Source organism: Helianthus annuus, chromosome 4 (genome assembly GCF_002127325.2).
Source record: "Helianthus annuus cultivar XRQ/B chromosome 4, HanXRQr2.0-SUNRISE, whole genome shotgun sequence".
Lineage (NCBI taxonomy): Eukaryota > Viridiplantae > Streptophyta > Magnoliopsida > Asterales > Asteraceae > Helianthus > Helianthus annuus.
Genome location: NC_035436.2, coordinates 94,139,337 through 94,155,164, shown reverse-complemented (window position 1 = coordinate 94,155,164; position 15,828 = coordinate 94,139,337).

The window sequence follows — 15,828 nt, the reverse complement described above, 5'->3', positions numbered from 1 at the left end:
ATTAAGTGTCACCTGGATTGCATGCTAATAATCCGAAATTCTTTGCAACGATGTATGTTAATGCTATTATTATCTGAGTTACTATCCGTATACTGTATGATACAATAACTGGATGCTACTATGCGATATGATTTCCGTATGATACTGTTGAACAGCAAGAACCTGTAAACCCTAATTGAACGTCAACACTTATCTTGAATTTATGTACATCATATCCTAGGTCGTGTGTAACGGACTTAGACAATTTGATAAACCCTAGAGCATAGCATACCGAGCAAACCAAGGTGAGTTCACACCCTTACTAAGGCATGGGATTCCCAAGGGCTTGGGAATGGGATTGATGGAATAAGATTGAATAGATTCGTACTGACGCTAATACTAGACTACCATACCACTGTCCTCGGTTGTGCAGGACACATACTTATGCTATTCACTGTCCTCGGTTGTGCAGGACACATACTTACAATCTACGTAGACTTATACTTACTACTATCCTCGGTTGTGAAGGATACCTATACTTATTACTATCCTCAGATGTGAAGGATACTTATACTTATTACTATCCTCGGATGTGAAGGATACCTATGCTTATTACTATCCTCGGTTGTGAAGGATACTTATGGTTACGAGTAGTCTAGTGGTTATACAACATGGGAAGCCCCCACCAATAGAACGTAGTAACGGCCCAGTAGAGCCACCTGTTACAAACGAACTTACTATTACGCATTTACTTTCTGTGAACTCGCTCAACTAGTTGTTGATCCTCTGTTACATGCCTTGCAGGTCGTTAGGTACATGGAGCTTGCACAGGGAGAAGCTGGTCGTTGGAGGCGTGTTATTGAATAACTAAAGTAGAACAAATGGCGAAAGACATTATATGAAGCATATATTATGTTACATGAACAGGATAGAATGTTATTAAGTGTCACCTGGATTGCATGCTAATAATCCGAAATTCTTTGCAACGATGTATGTTAATGCTATTATTATCTGAGTTACTATCCGTATACTGTATGATACAATAACTGCATGCTACTATGCGGTATGATTTCCGTATGATACTGTTGAACAGCAAGAACCTGTAAACCCTAATTGAACATCAACACTTATCTTGAATTTATGTACATCATATCCTAGGTCGTGTGTAACGGACTTAGACAATTTGATAAACCCTAGAGCATAGCATACCGAGCAAACCAAGGTGAGTTCACACCCTTACTAAGGCATGGGATTCCCAAGGGCTTGGGAATGGGATTGATGGAATAAGATTGAATAGATTCGTACTGACGCTAATACTAGACTACCATACCACTGTCCTCGGTTGTGCAGGACACATACTTACAATCTACGTAGACTTATACTTACTACTATCCTCGGTTGTGAAGGATACCTATACTTATTACTATCCTCGGATGTGAAGGATACTTATACTTATTACTATCCTCGGATGTGAAGGATACCTATGCTTATTACTATCCTCGGTTGTGAAGGATACTTATGGTTACGAGTAGTCTAGTGGTTATACAACATGGGAAGCCCCCACCAATAGAACGTACTAACGGCCCAGTAGAGCCACCTGTTACAAACGAACTTACTATTACGCATTTACTTTCTGTGAACTCGCTCAACTAGTTGTTGATCCTCTGTTACATGCCTTGCAGGTCGTTAGGTACATGGAGCTTGCACAGGGAGAAGCTGGTCGTTGTGGGCTTGGATCGTGATTGTTTCTTTAAACACTTATGACATTACATTATTATTTATGTTGGGTTTACTTACATGCTTCCGCTACTTAAACAAATGTTTGGTTTTGAACATCAATCATGTCTTGTTGAATTACATTATCTATTCGTATTATTAAATGCTATGTTTAATATGATTGATGGCTTGATCCTGGTCAGTCACGCTCCCAAGCGGTGATACTCCGCGTGTGGATTTTGGGGGTGTGACAAAGAAGCAGCTATGCTAGAGCTCTTATTGAGGTTCAGGCAGAGGCTGAGTTAAAGAAGAGTATTACTGTTGCAATTCCATCCTTGGATAGTAATGGTTATTCAAAGGTAGAGATCAAAATTGAGTATGATTGGGAGCCTCTTAGATGCTCCTCTTGCTGTGTGTTTGGTCATGATGATTGCTCATGCCCAAAGAACCCTCAGGTTACTTCAAGTGGGGATTCTGGAAAGAATAATGATGATTTTCAGGATGTGGGTACTAAGAAAAAGAAAGTTAATAATCAAGGTATCCATATGAAAAATCAGAAGTCGAAGGTAGTGTATAGACCAGTTGTCAAGCCTAAACCAAAATCGTCCTTGAGGAGTGCGGTGAATAACCAGGTTTCAACATCAAACCCGTTTGACATCCTTAAGGACGATGATGGTAATCACGGAGGTAATACTCTGGGTCGTGCGGAGAAGAAAGTTGCGCAGACTACTAGTGACAAGCAGGATTCGGATGAGGAGGAGGTCGTCGAAGTCTATAATGAAACTAGTGAGTTTATGACCTCGGGCTTACATCCATCATCTTCGAGAGCAAAGGCTAGCACCTCTTCCACAAAATTTTCCAATGGATAGATCTTTTTTGGTTCATGTGAAGGGGTTTCCGGTTTCTGGCAATTTCATTTTTGATGATGGTGGATGAGGATTTGATTTTGTTTTTTGCATTGTTTCGTCTACTGATGTATAGTAGGCTAGGTTATGGGGTGTCATAGTTGTCCTTGTTTTTTTTGTTTTACATATATGGGGCATGTCCTGTATATGAACTAGTGTGGAACACATCCTCACTACTTGTACTTATTTGCGGTTGTTTTAGTAGATTCACCGGGGTAACCCTTTACCCAAAAAAAAAGCTAACATACGCACTGATAAGCACCCAAAATACACTTTAAATGCTGAATTTTATATATTTCAGCAAAATTCAGCATTATAACAAGATTGTACCATGCAAAAACATGACTAAATGGTCCTGAATACTTTCCTAAGTGTCGGGGATTGAAAGGGGCACAAAAGGATACACAAAGGACACTAAATGGTGCAATTTAGCACTTTACAAACCGGTATTTAACCGAACAACCGGACGTTACCCGGAACACCAAAATATTGCTAGAAGCATTGTTTTAATATTTTTGAGCAAGTTATGATCACTGAACACCCTAACACACTATATAACACCATATATGTTTAACACCTAAACACTACACTTGAAATCTAACCATTTAACTTTTCTACCCATGAAACTTACACATAACCCCCTCCCCCTTCACATTTTCGGTCCCAAGGTGGCCCCACTTATGATCTTCCATAATCTTGTTAAGATTTTGAGTAGATCTCTTTGGATTGTGTATGATGTGGCATGCACTATAAGGGACACAAAACCCTTTGGTTAAAAGCTAATAGGGATTATAAGATGGACTAAACTCATTTCATTTCCTCAACACCACTTCACTCTCCTTCCTCCCTCCCACCTTCGACCGTAAGTCACCCCACCACCATCACCATTTTTCCTTCAGCATCCATCTATTCCAAGCTCCGCTCAAGGTGTATCAAGGTGATTAACGAAGCTTGGAACTCACGGAACTTGAAGGACCTCCATCACAAGCTTTTATCCACTCGATTTCTTCATTTTTCTTCCCTAGCTTTAAGCTAGTTGTAAGATTCTTGAACACCCTTGTTTACTTCATATTTTTAGTGGTTAAAAGATGTATTATGTTTAAATCATAAGAACACTAAAAGACTTGAACTTGAATCTTAAACATAAAGCTTACATATGATGAAAACTTGATGAAATAGTGTTGTTAATGTATGAATGATGTTTGCTTGTTGTTTACTAGAAATATTGATGTTGATCACTACATGGAGCTTGCTAGATTATGATTGAACACTTGATCTAGCAAGTTAGAGGATGATTATATGTTAACACAAGAAGATCATCCTTATACATAGACATGAACTTGAGAACAAAATAATTTCTTGAAAAGTAATAAACAAAATGAGCTAGTAAACTTATAAATTCAAGATTTATGAATGATTTTCCAAGAAAACCAAGTTTAAAATATAATTTTTAGAAGATGTTGGTTTTTACTTAAACCTACGCTATTTTTATTAGAAAAACAAGTGTATAAACACTTATGAAACAAGAAAAATACAAAAGAAATATTTTTAGAAAAATCATCTTACAAGTTGTAAATGACTAACTCTTTCAAGAATGAGATTTACAAACAAACAACTATGTTTTTAAGGGTAACTCAACCTACTAAATAACATGGTAAGTCACTACAAGTTTTTACAAAATTTTCAAGTTCATGATGTAGTGAAGTTTACTTGATTTTGACACTCGGTAAGTGTTGTATGAGTTGTTAATGTTTGTTGATGTTCATGCTCCCCCTTTTCTTTTAACTGTTTTTGGTTTTGTAACTTCGGGGGTGAAATACATGTTACAAATGTTACAATATTTACAAATGGTATGTTGGATACAAGAAATGAGGAATGATACGAGAAATGATACAGGAATGATACGAGAAATCGTGTCACGAATAGGGTACCATAAGCACCATTAATCGTGTACATACTAAGACCGCAGAACAAAAGGTTAGATCTTATGGGTTTTCTGGCAGCCACACTCTTGGTGAAAACTTGTACCGAGTAGTGCTTTTGTGTCTCTGACGTGAATCGACAACTAGAAAAATGCCTATGGTTTGGATGCTTCCTATGTCGTGTCAGATGTTAATGGCCTTGCAACCTATTAACAACTTGATACATATAGAAATACTTGATTTTTACAAGATACATACCATGTTTTTCATACAAAATATACAAACGTTCAATATAAGAACTGCATGAATTCACACCAACATTATGTTGACGTTTTTTTCCAAAAACTTACATGTATTTCAGGTAACTAAAGTGGATGTGCGCGGGGTCTTACTCATGCTCCTGGATGTTGTTTATGTTTATCCTTAAATAAAGTTGTAAACTTTCAGACAATTTGCTTTCTCGTGATGTAAACACTTAATCTATGTTTTCAGTAATGTAATGTTATCAGCATTTGAAGTTATTTTTACGAGCATGTAGTAAGTTTACCTTTCGCATGCAATGAGAACCTTTGATGATCACACCTCGTGCTTCCGCCTAAGAAAGGGGTGTGACAGATTGGTATTAGAGCTGCGATTGTAGTGAACCAGGATTCCTTCTTGAGTCTAGTCTACAATCTCTAGGATCCGTTCACGAAAACAATTTTTCAAAAAGTTTTCATTGCATAAAACTTTCTGTGACATCCACTACCTGAAACTGTTTACAAGGAGTCAAGAAAAGACACTACGAGACTTAGGGTGCACTGGAGTAGCACTTGTCGGTGATTAAGAATTACTTGCAATTATGTGTGATAATTGATATATACATATACTAGAAATAGAATATCTCAGGTATTCGTGACTCTGCCTGAAAACAGTGACCTATCTAAAGGAAGAGATACGAGGATGAAACGAACTGTGCGGACTGTGCAAGGAGTTATGTAATTATGGATGCATACATAACTATGGAATTCAGTGCACAGAAACCACAGCAAGTCTTGTCACGTATAGATTCCCGCAATACAAAAAAAGGGTCAAACGTGAACACCCTTCCCCCAGCCTATTAAATACTCTTTTAAGAGTAATGATTTAGGGTATAAAGACAAGAACCGCCAATGTGAAGTAAGGTGTTTATCTAATTATACATGCTTGTTGCTGTATGAATTGATTTATACATTTGGCGGATTGTTTGATGTCACTTATGTGGTATATGCCTGTGTATATATATACTACTACTGTCTCGTATGACGATATCAAACAAATGTCTAACCCTATTGTGTTGTGTTCTTTCAGAACATGGCACCAATAAGAGCTGTGAACGCTCGTGATCAACCTCCTCTTCCCCCACTGCCAAGGACTGCTGAAGAGCTAAACGCCCTACTGGAAGAAAGGATCTCTGCAGCTATCGCTCTATACGAGGCAAACCGTACTAAACAAAGTGGAGGACCAAGCAATGCGAGACGCAATGGGAATGGAGATTCATCTGGAGGAAACGCAGCTCAGGGCTGCACTTTCAAGCAGTTTCTCGACTGCAAACCGCTGAACTACGATAGCACTGGAGGTGCAGTGGCGTTTGTACGCTGGACGGAGAAGACTGAAGCCACTATCTGTGACAACTCGAGTTTCCAAGATTTCCATGTTTGCATTAATTGCACGTTGATTGTTAGTTGCTTGATTGTTTGACTTGTAATTGTACAATGTACAGTGAATTATTATATGAGACATTGGTTTGATATGATATGTGCTTAATCATGTTAGTTGCTTGACTGTTGACTTGCATAACTGTTGAAATGGCCCAACGAAACAAGATGTGTTTCGCCAATAACCACTCGATGAAACAGACTGTGTTTCGTCATTTGCCTCTCGATGAAACAGGCTGTTTCGCCGGCCCACCGATTCGTCGAGGCCCAGTTACGGCCTAATACATTAAAACGCATATAAGTTACACGGAACGGTTTGCTTCGACACACTTTTACAAAGAACCGAAACCCTAGAGCATTTGCTGTGTAATGGCAACTCTGTGCACTCCCGAGTCTCTTTAACGATCAAACCTTCTTACCCTCTATCTCGGTTAGTGCGTACATGTTAAATCGAATTCTTAATCCTGTGATTTCTCTAAACATGTTGTGTAAGCTTGATTTCTGAACGAATGTGAGTATATGTGTATGATGATTTTAATTCGTTATGCATGATTAGTCGATTTATATAATTTTATGCGAAACATGATGTTGATTTAAGGATCCTAATAAACAGGTCCGGATTGATGTGTAAGTGATTGGTGGGACTGGATTTAATGATGTTCATGTCAGTTTGATGATTGTTAATCACGTTGATTGAATACTAATCGAATACGTGTTACTGTCATGAATCTGCCTACGTATTGATAACTTGCGAATCATGTTTTGATTAGATGATGATGTTCTTTATTGAATGATTATTGTATGATTGATGATGTTGTTGACGGCTGTTAGCAATGATTAGGGTTTCTGTGATTTTGTAACTGTCACAACGTAACAGATGGTTTTGACGAAACCACTTAACGACGAAACAGACATGACGAATCAAATAAGTTTCGCCGAAGACATTACGATGAAACAGAAGTATGTTTCGCCGGAGGGAACACGACGAAACAGATAGTGTTTCGTCGAAGGGACTTAACGACGAAACAGGGGTGTTTCGTCGGATGGGTAATTTTGCACGGTAACTTGATTTAACTCTGTTAAGTGTTAACTGGATTGATAAACTGCCGTTAAGTGTTGCGCATGACTTGAATGAACTTGAATACGTGATATGTGCTACCTGGTGATCTCTGATGCGATATCCACTATGATTGTGCCTATACGTGAACTTCGTGAATACAAACTGATTATGTATACGTGCGTACTTTAGGACGTGACTGATTAACTATGAGCACATACTTTAGCATACCGAGCAAACCAAGGTGAGTTCACACTCTTACCAAGGCATGGGATTCCTGGTGCTTAGGGAATGGGTTGAAGGAATGGGATTGAACAATTACTTGGACTTACACTGTTACTAGACTATCTACCATCGTCCTCGGTTGTGAAGGACCCTTACGTAAAACCTACGTAAACATGTGCTTACTACTGTCCTCAGGGTTCGAGGGACACTTACGTAAATTCTACGTAACCTTATACTTACTACTGCCTCGGGTCATGAAGGGCACTTACGTAAAACCTATGTAAACCCCCGCGTACCACTGTCCTCGGGTTAAGAAGGGCATTTACGTAAAACCTATGTAAACCTCGTACGTACTCCTGTTCTCGGGTTAAGAAGAACACTTATGGTTACCACTAGTCTAGTATATGAATATATAATATGGGAAGCCCCCACTAACTGAATATACAACATGGGAAGCCCCCACTAAATGAACATACAATTGACTTAGTTTATAATGCATGGTGATGCAACGAACTTACTATTACGAACTCACTTACTGTGAACTCGCTCAACTAGTTGTTGACTTTCTGTTACATGCCTTGCAGGACCATAGGTACTCATGGAGCTTGCATGGGAGGCGCGGTCGTTGTGGGCACAGATTGTGGATGTTTTGATGAAAACATTATGACTCTTTAAACTTAACACTTGTGTTGGATTTTCATACTATGCTTTCGCTACTTATACTATGTTTTGAAATGAACACCAATTGTATTGTGATGGATTACATTTACTTTTACTTATTATTTACATGTTCAATATGATTGGTGGCTCGATCCTGGTCATGTCACGCCTCTAAGCGGTGGTACTCCGCGGGTGGATTTTGGGGGTGTGACAGATTGGTATCAGAGCCATTGGTTATAGAGAACTTGGTTTTAATGTGGGAAAACGTTTTTATTAAAACCAGACTATAACCAGAACAGTGCTCAACGATCCACAACGACGCCTCGCTCCACGTGCAAGACTCAACATCCTAGGTAATATGGTTTATGTATTATTGCCTACTTGCTAGATTATATAGAATCTTGCTCATGGTATGCTTAGATAGATGTAGTAACTATTGCTTGAGAATACTTGTATGCTCACACTCTTCTGTCATCGCACTATTCGTGAACCTCTCTTACTTATGTTACCTTTGCTATGAAGATCATGGCTGGACGTATTAACATGACACAAGCCCAGTTGACGGCTCTCATCAACGAACAAGTTGCTGCGGCACTTGCAGCTGCACAGGCAGGAGGTATACCCCGCAGTCGTAACTCACACTTAGATCTTTAGATCCTACACTCCTAGAGTAACTTTTGTATTTAATCTTGTCCTGTTCCTATACACAACAGGTCAACATGTTTAGCAACCTGTTTGCACTTTCAAGAACTTTATGGACTGTCGTCCAAGCACGTTTAGTGGCACTGAAGGAGCGGTTGGACTCCTCCATTGGTTCGAAAATCTCGAGTCGGTGTTTGAGATGTGTGAATGCCCTGAGGCTCACAGGGTGAAGTACGCCACTGGCACTCTAGAAGGAATTGCACTGACTTGGTGGAACACGCAAGTGCATATTTTAGGGTTGGCAGCTGCTAACGCTGTCACACCCCGACCACGTAGGACAACAAACCATGGCGGAAACATCGGGGAGTGTTGTAACAGAAGCAATCGTTTCACAACCATGGATACAAAAAGTGTTTCGTTTTATTGATAATATTAAGCATTGCATTGTCTTAACATAGAATAAACAAGTTTTATATTGTCTATCATAGTTATTATGTCACTAAGGCCTTGTCCAGATCCTATGTGACGCATGCATCCTAGCAGTCATTCAAGTATCAACACCTGAAACATATGTAAAAACTTAGTCAGCAAAGAAATGCTGGCAAGTACATAGGTTTTATAGGAGTGTCGAATTCATGGCTAGTTTAAGTGTTGCAATACTTTATTAAAAACTTTGTTTTGAAAAGAGTATAATATTGCAACTTAATTGACCAACTCGAATCAAGCGGGTTATAGTTTATAAAACCTCGTAGCCATGATTCTCAACCCAAAAACATTTGCTTTTGAAAATCAACTTGTAAAACATCTCGTAAAAACTCGTATAATTTATATCTCTTAGAAAAACATCGTTGTGTGATATTGTTTCAAAATCGTTTCCTCGGTGAGCTAAATAACGACACGCAATGTAATATGATAGGAGCACTTATATATATAAGATGTACCAGCGGCGCATCTACCATGATACTATCATACTACACCCGCCCCATTAGCTAGTTATTGCCCAAAACCAATCGTTTAATTCGTTTACTCGTTTCACCTCGTGTATCTCGTTTCAAACCGTTTATCTTGCCTCAAAATCGTATTCGTTTTCATAGTGATACTACTTTTGGTCGTCTCCTTAATAACATTCAAACCTGTGTGACTCGTTTATTGTTCAACTCGTTTTCGCATTAACAAACCTCCAGAGGATAAGTTAACAATCATCAGATTCAGTCGTTACCCACCTAACCCACACATAACCATGGGTGCGGTCTGATAACGGGATTTGTCAGATCCTATGGTACCATAACCTAATACTAGTCGGTTCGGCCAAAATTAATGAATGTCGTTCGTTATGTAATTACAACCAACAAGCTTGTTCACATTATCAAAATCGTTATTAGTTTAGTATAAACCATCTTACTCGTTTTGAAACCATTGTTAAAACATCGAAATCGTTTTGATACATATGAATCACCCCAAAACAATTGAAAACAGTAAAATAGGGGAACTATGTACTCACCTTGGGTGCGTTTTTAAATGTTAACACAATCCCTCAAATTGTTTATGTGTCCTAAATAAAGTAAGGATGATTTTAATAATCAAAATTCACATAAATACCGAAGTTTCTCCGATACTTAGAATTTTCACATAACTTTGAGTTTTCTCGAAAAGTTATTATTTTTTATTATTTTGGTGTATTTGTATATATACATATACTCAAGCGTAATACGCATAATCTTGTCAACACTAACACATCATCATACACATATTGTAAAACACATAGCACATTGTGACACATTAAATTTACTTATGAACAACCCATTCTATTTATGTTGAAAAACACTTATTTTAGCGTTTCGGTAACATTTTTGGACGTCGGAAGCCACGTATGACTGAACGAACACCAAGTAAACTTAATATAAGTTAAAATACTTATTTTTTTTCTAAAATATCAGTTTGGTTACTGATCAAAAACAGTTTAATAAAAATCCTCCGAAAAGGCGATTTTTACCCTTACCGCATAGTTTTGCATCAAACGTTACCCGAACCATCCCAAATCGAAACGACTTGAAATTTTGACACAACCCATGTTATTTGCTGAATAAAATAATGGTTACACTCACAATAGTGCAGGTCTTAAATAGAGCATATAAATCATGCAATTTCACATATTTTATCACTTTTTAAGCTATATGTACAACATGCAATGCTACCAAACCTATGTCAAAGTTTTATGCCATTATATTACACCAAAAAAATGTTATTTTTAGTGTTTATGACCTGTTCAAAAATATTTTTGTCATACAACCATTTTTCATCATCTCTTGAGCTTTTAATCGACATATTCCTTCATGTACAAGTACCTAAATCATACTATCATAACATCAACATTTTATGTTAATCTAAATGCATCAAATATATGATATATTCAGATTTATTTGCTGATGTATTTAAGCATTTAACATATCATACATAGATCATCAATCACTTGCATTTAAACTATTATTCAAGAACATGCAACAACATAAACAAGTATTTAACAAGAAATCGAACTTCAAGGCTCATACACACACATATATATGTACGGTTATACATACATATATATCACCACCATTTTTTATTTGTTTCAAGACCCATTTCTTTTAGATTTCAAGTTTAGTGAAAATTCCAAGATTCAAGAGAACTTCAAATCATCAAGAACAACCAAGAATCAAAAGTATGATTTTAAAAAAATAAATGTTATACCTTCAAGATTCAAGTAGGTTGTGGGATGAGATTTTAATGATAGAAAACTTGAAATCACTTGAATACACCTTGGAAACCCCTTTAGATCTTCATACTAACTTGAAGATGGCTAGAAATGAGCTTGAATATGAAGAACAAGATTGAAGAAAGGATGAAGATGGGAGGTGGTGGTGTGAACGGTTCAAGGGAGAGAGAGAGTGAAGGATATTGAGTGTAGAGTGAAGATATGGAGGAGATATATAGGCCAAGATCTCATAAAATCTAAGTGTATCAAGTAATATCTAAAAAAAATCCAAGAAAATCTAATAAGATTTAGGCAAGATCTTGGAAATATTGTGTGATCTTGGTGGGCTCCCCCTTTTATTGTAACCGTGAATTTCATATGGGGGGGGGTAAAGTGTAAATTCGTTTGGTAAGTAAGATAGAAGTAGGTGTTTAATCGGGTACCGGGTATTTTATCTAGCGTTTAAATCCCGATTTATGGCGTTCTAAATTATTTTTATTATTCTATAAAAATAAACTCGCCAAAATATTACTGAAATAAATTTCAGTTGCCAAGACTGGCTGCATTGTCTGCGTCTTGCAGTATAAGCACTGTGTCGCGCAGAAACACGCGTTACGAGCTTACACTTGAAAAATAACGTTTTTAGGCGTTTCAATTTATTTTTCAACACAGACCTGATTAAAAATAAATTTTTAGTCATAACATAATATTTTTGGGATTTAAATATTATCCGGGCGGTCACCAATGTTCGCTTCGCAGTTTTGTCGTAATTAGTTCTTTAGTTCAAATAAACATGTTTTCGCCATACCGAATCCTTCGAAACTTATTTCTAAGTTATGAAAGGGATATTTAGGGTATGTTTAGCTTACGTCACAGTTCCGGAGTGTACGTTGCGTTAAACTGATTGCGTTTAAGCACCAGTTTGCGTATAACCTTCCAGAGGGTGATCTAAAGCTTGAAATCGGAATCGAATCAAATTGTAAAATTACCAAACACAAATACACACAAAATAACACCAAAATACATATAATAAAACCAAAGCACATTGTTTTATTAATAATCAACATTGTTTTTTTTTATTTCATCGTACAGAGATTACAGAGCACAGTTGTCACAGTCTCCCCTACTTCAGGAAATTTCGTCCCGAAATTTTAACTAGAGGAAGCTTGTGAAAACAAATGTGGATATTTGGTCATCATCTGGTCCTTACGTTCCCAAGTAAATTCTGGGCCACGTTTGGACTCCCAACGAACTTTAACCAAATGAATCCGTTTGTCCTTCAACTGCTTGAAAGTACGGTCCACTATCTCCACGGGTCTCTCGACAAAGTGCATTGTTTTATCGATTTGAATCTCGTCGAGAGGTATGTGAAGATCAGCATTAGCTAAACACTTTCGCAGATTGGACACGTGGAAAGTTGGATGAATATTTCCAAGCTCTGGAGGTAGCTCTAGTCGATAGGCAACTTTCCCAATTCTTTCCACGATCTTGAATGGTCCCACATATCGAGGTGCAAGTTTTCCTTTCTTTCCAAATCTCACGACTCCTTTCCAAGGTGAAACCTTGAGTAGGACACGGTCTCCGACTTGAAATTCTAAGGGCTTGCGTCCTAAATCCGCATAACTCTTTTGACGACTTCTAGCTGTCACAAGATTATCGCGAATTTTCTTGATTTTATCTGTTGTTTCTAGAACGAGCTCAGGTCCAGTAAGCTTAGCTTCACCGGTCTCGTTCCAACAGACAGGTGAACGACATTTTCGACCATAGAGAGCTTCGAATGGTGCCATTTTAATGCTAGCATGATAACTATTGTTGTAAGAGAACTCGATCATTGGCAGATGAGAATCCCAATTTCCACCAAAGTCTATCACGCATGCTCTAAGCATATCCTCCAAAGTTTGAATTGTCCTTTCAGATTGACCATCTGTTTGGGGATGATAAGCAGTGCTTAGATTTAGTTGGGTTCCCATAGCAGTTTGCATGGTTTTCCAGAAATGAGATGAAAATCGAGCATCACGATCGGAAATGATATCCAAAGGAACACCATGTCGTGAAATAATCTCATCAACATAAATCTTTGCAAGTTTATCAGCAGATAGATCCTCGCGGATCGAGAGAAAATGAGCTGACTTCGTTAATCGATCGATAACAACCCAAATAGCATCATGACCTTTAGATGTACGCGGTAATTTGGTGATGAGATCCATTGCAAGGCTCTCCCACTTCCAAACCGGTATCTCTGGTTGTACAAGCAAACCAGAAGGTCGTTGATGTTCAGCCTTGACTTTAAGACAAGTTAGGCATTTCGATACATACAAGGCAACATCTTTCTTCATATCAGGCCACCAGAACTTAGTACGAAGATCCTTGTACATCTTATCAGCACCAGGATGGATAGAATATCGAGACTTGTGAGATTCGTCCATCACTAGGGTGCGAAGATTGTCTTGTTTCGGGCCCACAAACGATCCTTGAAATAAAGCAAACCATCGCCTTTTGCTTCGAGTTTAAGCTCAAGCTGATGTGGTAATTCCATACCCATCAAATTTTGTGAGACACAAGATTGCTGAGCTTGAAGAATACGAGTTTGGATATCGGACAGAGATTGGACAGAGTGAAGCTTGACTCGCTGTTTTCGACTAAGCGCATCGTCCACGACATTCGCCTTACCAGGATGGTAGCGAATCTCGCAATCGTAATCGTTCAAGAGTTCAACCCAATGTCATTGCCTCATGTTCAGCTCTTTCTGATTAAGAATATGCTGAAGACTTTTGTGGTATGTGAAAACCACACACTTCGTTACATAGAGGTAGTGTCTCCAGATCTTAAGCGCGAAAACCACAGCTCCTAACTCGAGATCATGAGTCGTATAGTTCTTCTCGTGGATTTTCAGCTGTCGAGATGCATATGCAATAACTTTACCTCGTTGCATGAGGACGCAACCAAGGCCTAAGTTGAATGCATCGCAATAGACAACGAAATCATCGTTTCCCTCGGGCAGAGATAGAACAGGAGCATTACATAATTTCTGCTTCAGCGTTTGGAACGCTTCTTCTTGCTTGGGTCCCCACTCAAAAGGCTTATTCTTTTGAGTCAAAGCAGTGAGTGGAACCGCAATCTTCGAGAAATTCGAAATGAATCGATGATAATAACCAGCAAGACCAAGAAAAGATCGAATCTCTGTAGGTGTCGTTGGCGTACTCCAATCCTTAATAGCAACAACCTTGGATGGATCCACATGAATACCCTGCTCGTTGACTATATGACCCAGAAACTGAACTTCTTTAAGCCAGAATTCACACTTGGAGAATTTAGCAAAAAGTTGTTCCTTCTTAAGGAGTTCCAACGTTAAGCGAAGGTGTTGCTCGTGATCGGCTCGAGTCTTCGAATATGTCACACCCCCAAAATCCACCTTCGGAGTATCACCGCTTGGGAGCGTGACTGACCAGGATCAAGCCACCAATCATATTGAACATGTAATTAATATTAAGTGAAATAAATGTAAACCATCCATCCAATACGATAGGTGTTCAAAACATAACCATAGTTTCAAAATGTAGCGGAAGCATAGTAAATAATCCAACAATAGTTAATAGTTTTAAATGTCATAATAGTTCAACGTAGAAACCACGATCCTTGTCCACAACGACCCGCTTCTCCAGTGCAAGCTCCAAGTACCTAACGATCTGCAAGGCATGTAACAGAATGATCAACAAACTAGTTGAGCGAGTTCACAGTAAGTAAGTGCGTAACAGTAAGTAACGGGTGGCTCTAATGGGCCAATAGTAAGTTATACAGGTGGGGGCTTCCCATGTTATGTGACCACTAGACTATTCGTATCAACTACTCGTATCATCCCTGTTCTTCGTCCGAGAACAGTAGCGCGTATGGGGTGTGCGTAGGTTTTACGCACGTATCCTTCACAACCGAGGATAGAAGTAAGTAATGCGTACACGTAGGTTTTACGTGCGTGCCTGACATCCGAGGCAGTAATTGGCATATGACCACGTAGGTGTTATCCTAACCTACGGAACCGTCCTGACATCCGAGGACCATGGTAGGTGATAGTCTAGGAAAAGCATATATACGTTCTTAGTCAATGGTAACCTTTATCCCATTCCCACGACCCGGGAATCCCATGCCTTAGTAGGAGTGTGAACTCACCTTGGTTTGCTCGGTATGCTAGGTTATGCACTCACAAGTAATTAATCAAGTCCTATTGTATGCACGTATAACAAATCAGTTCATGTTCGAAATGATACGCTAGTAATCTAATATCACATAGTGCTTGATAGCCAATATCATGTATCAATCA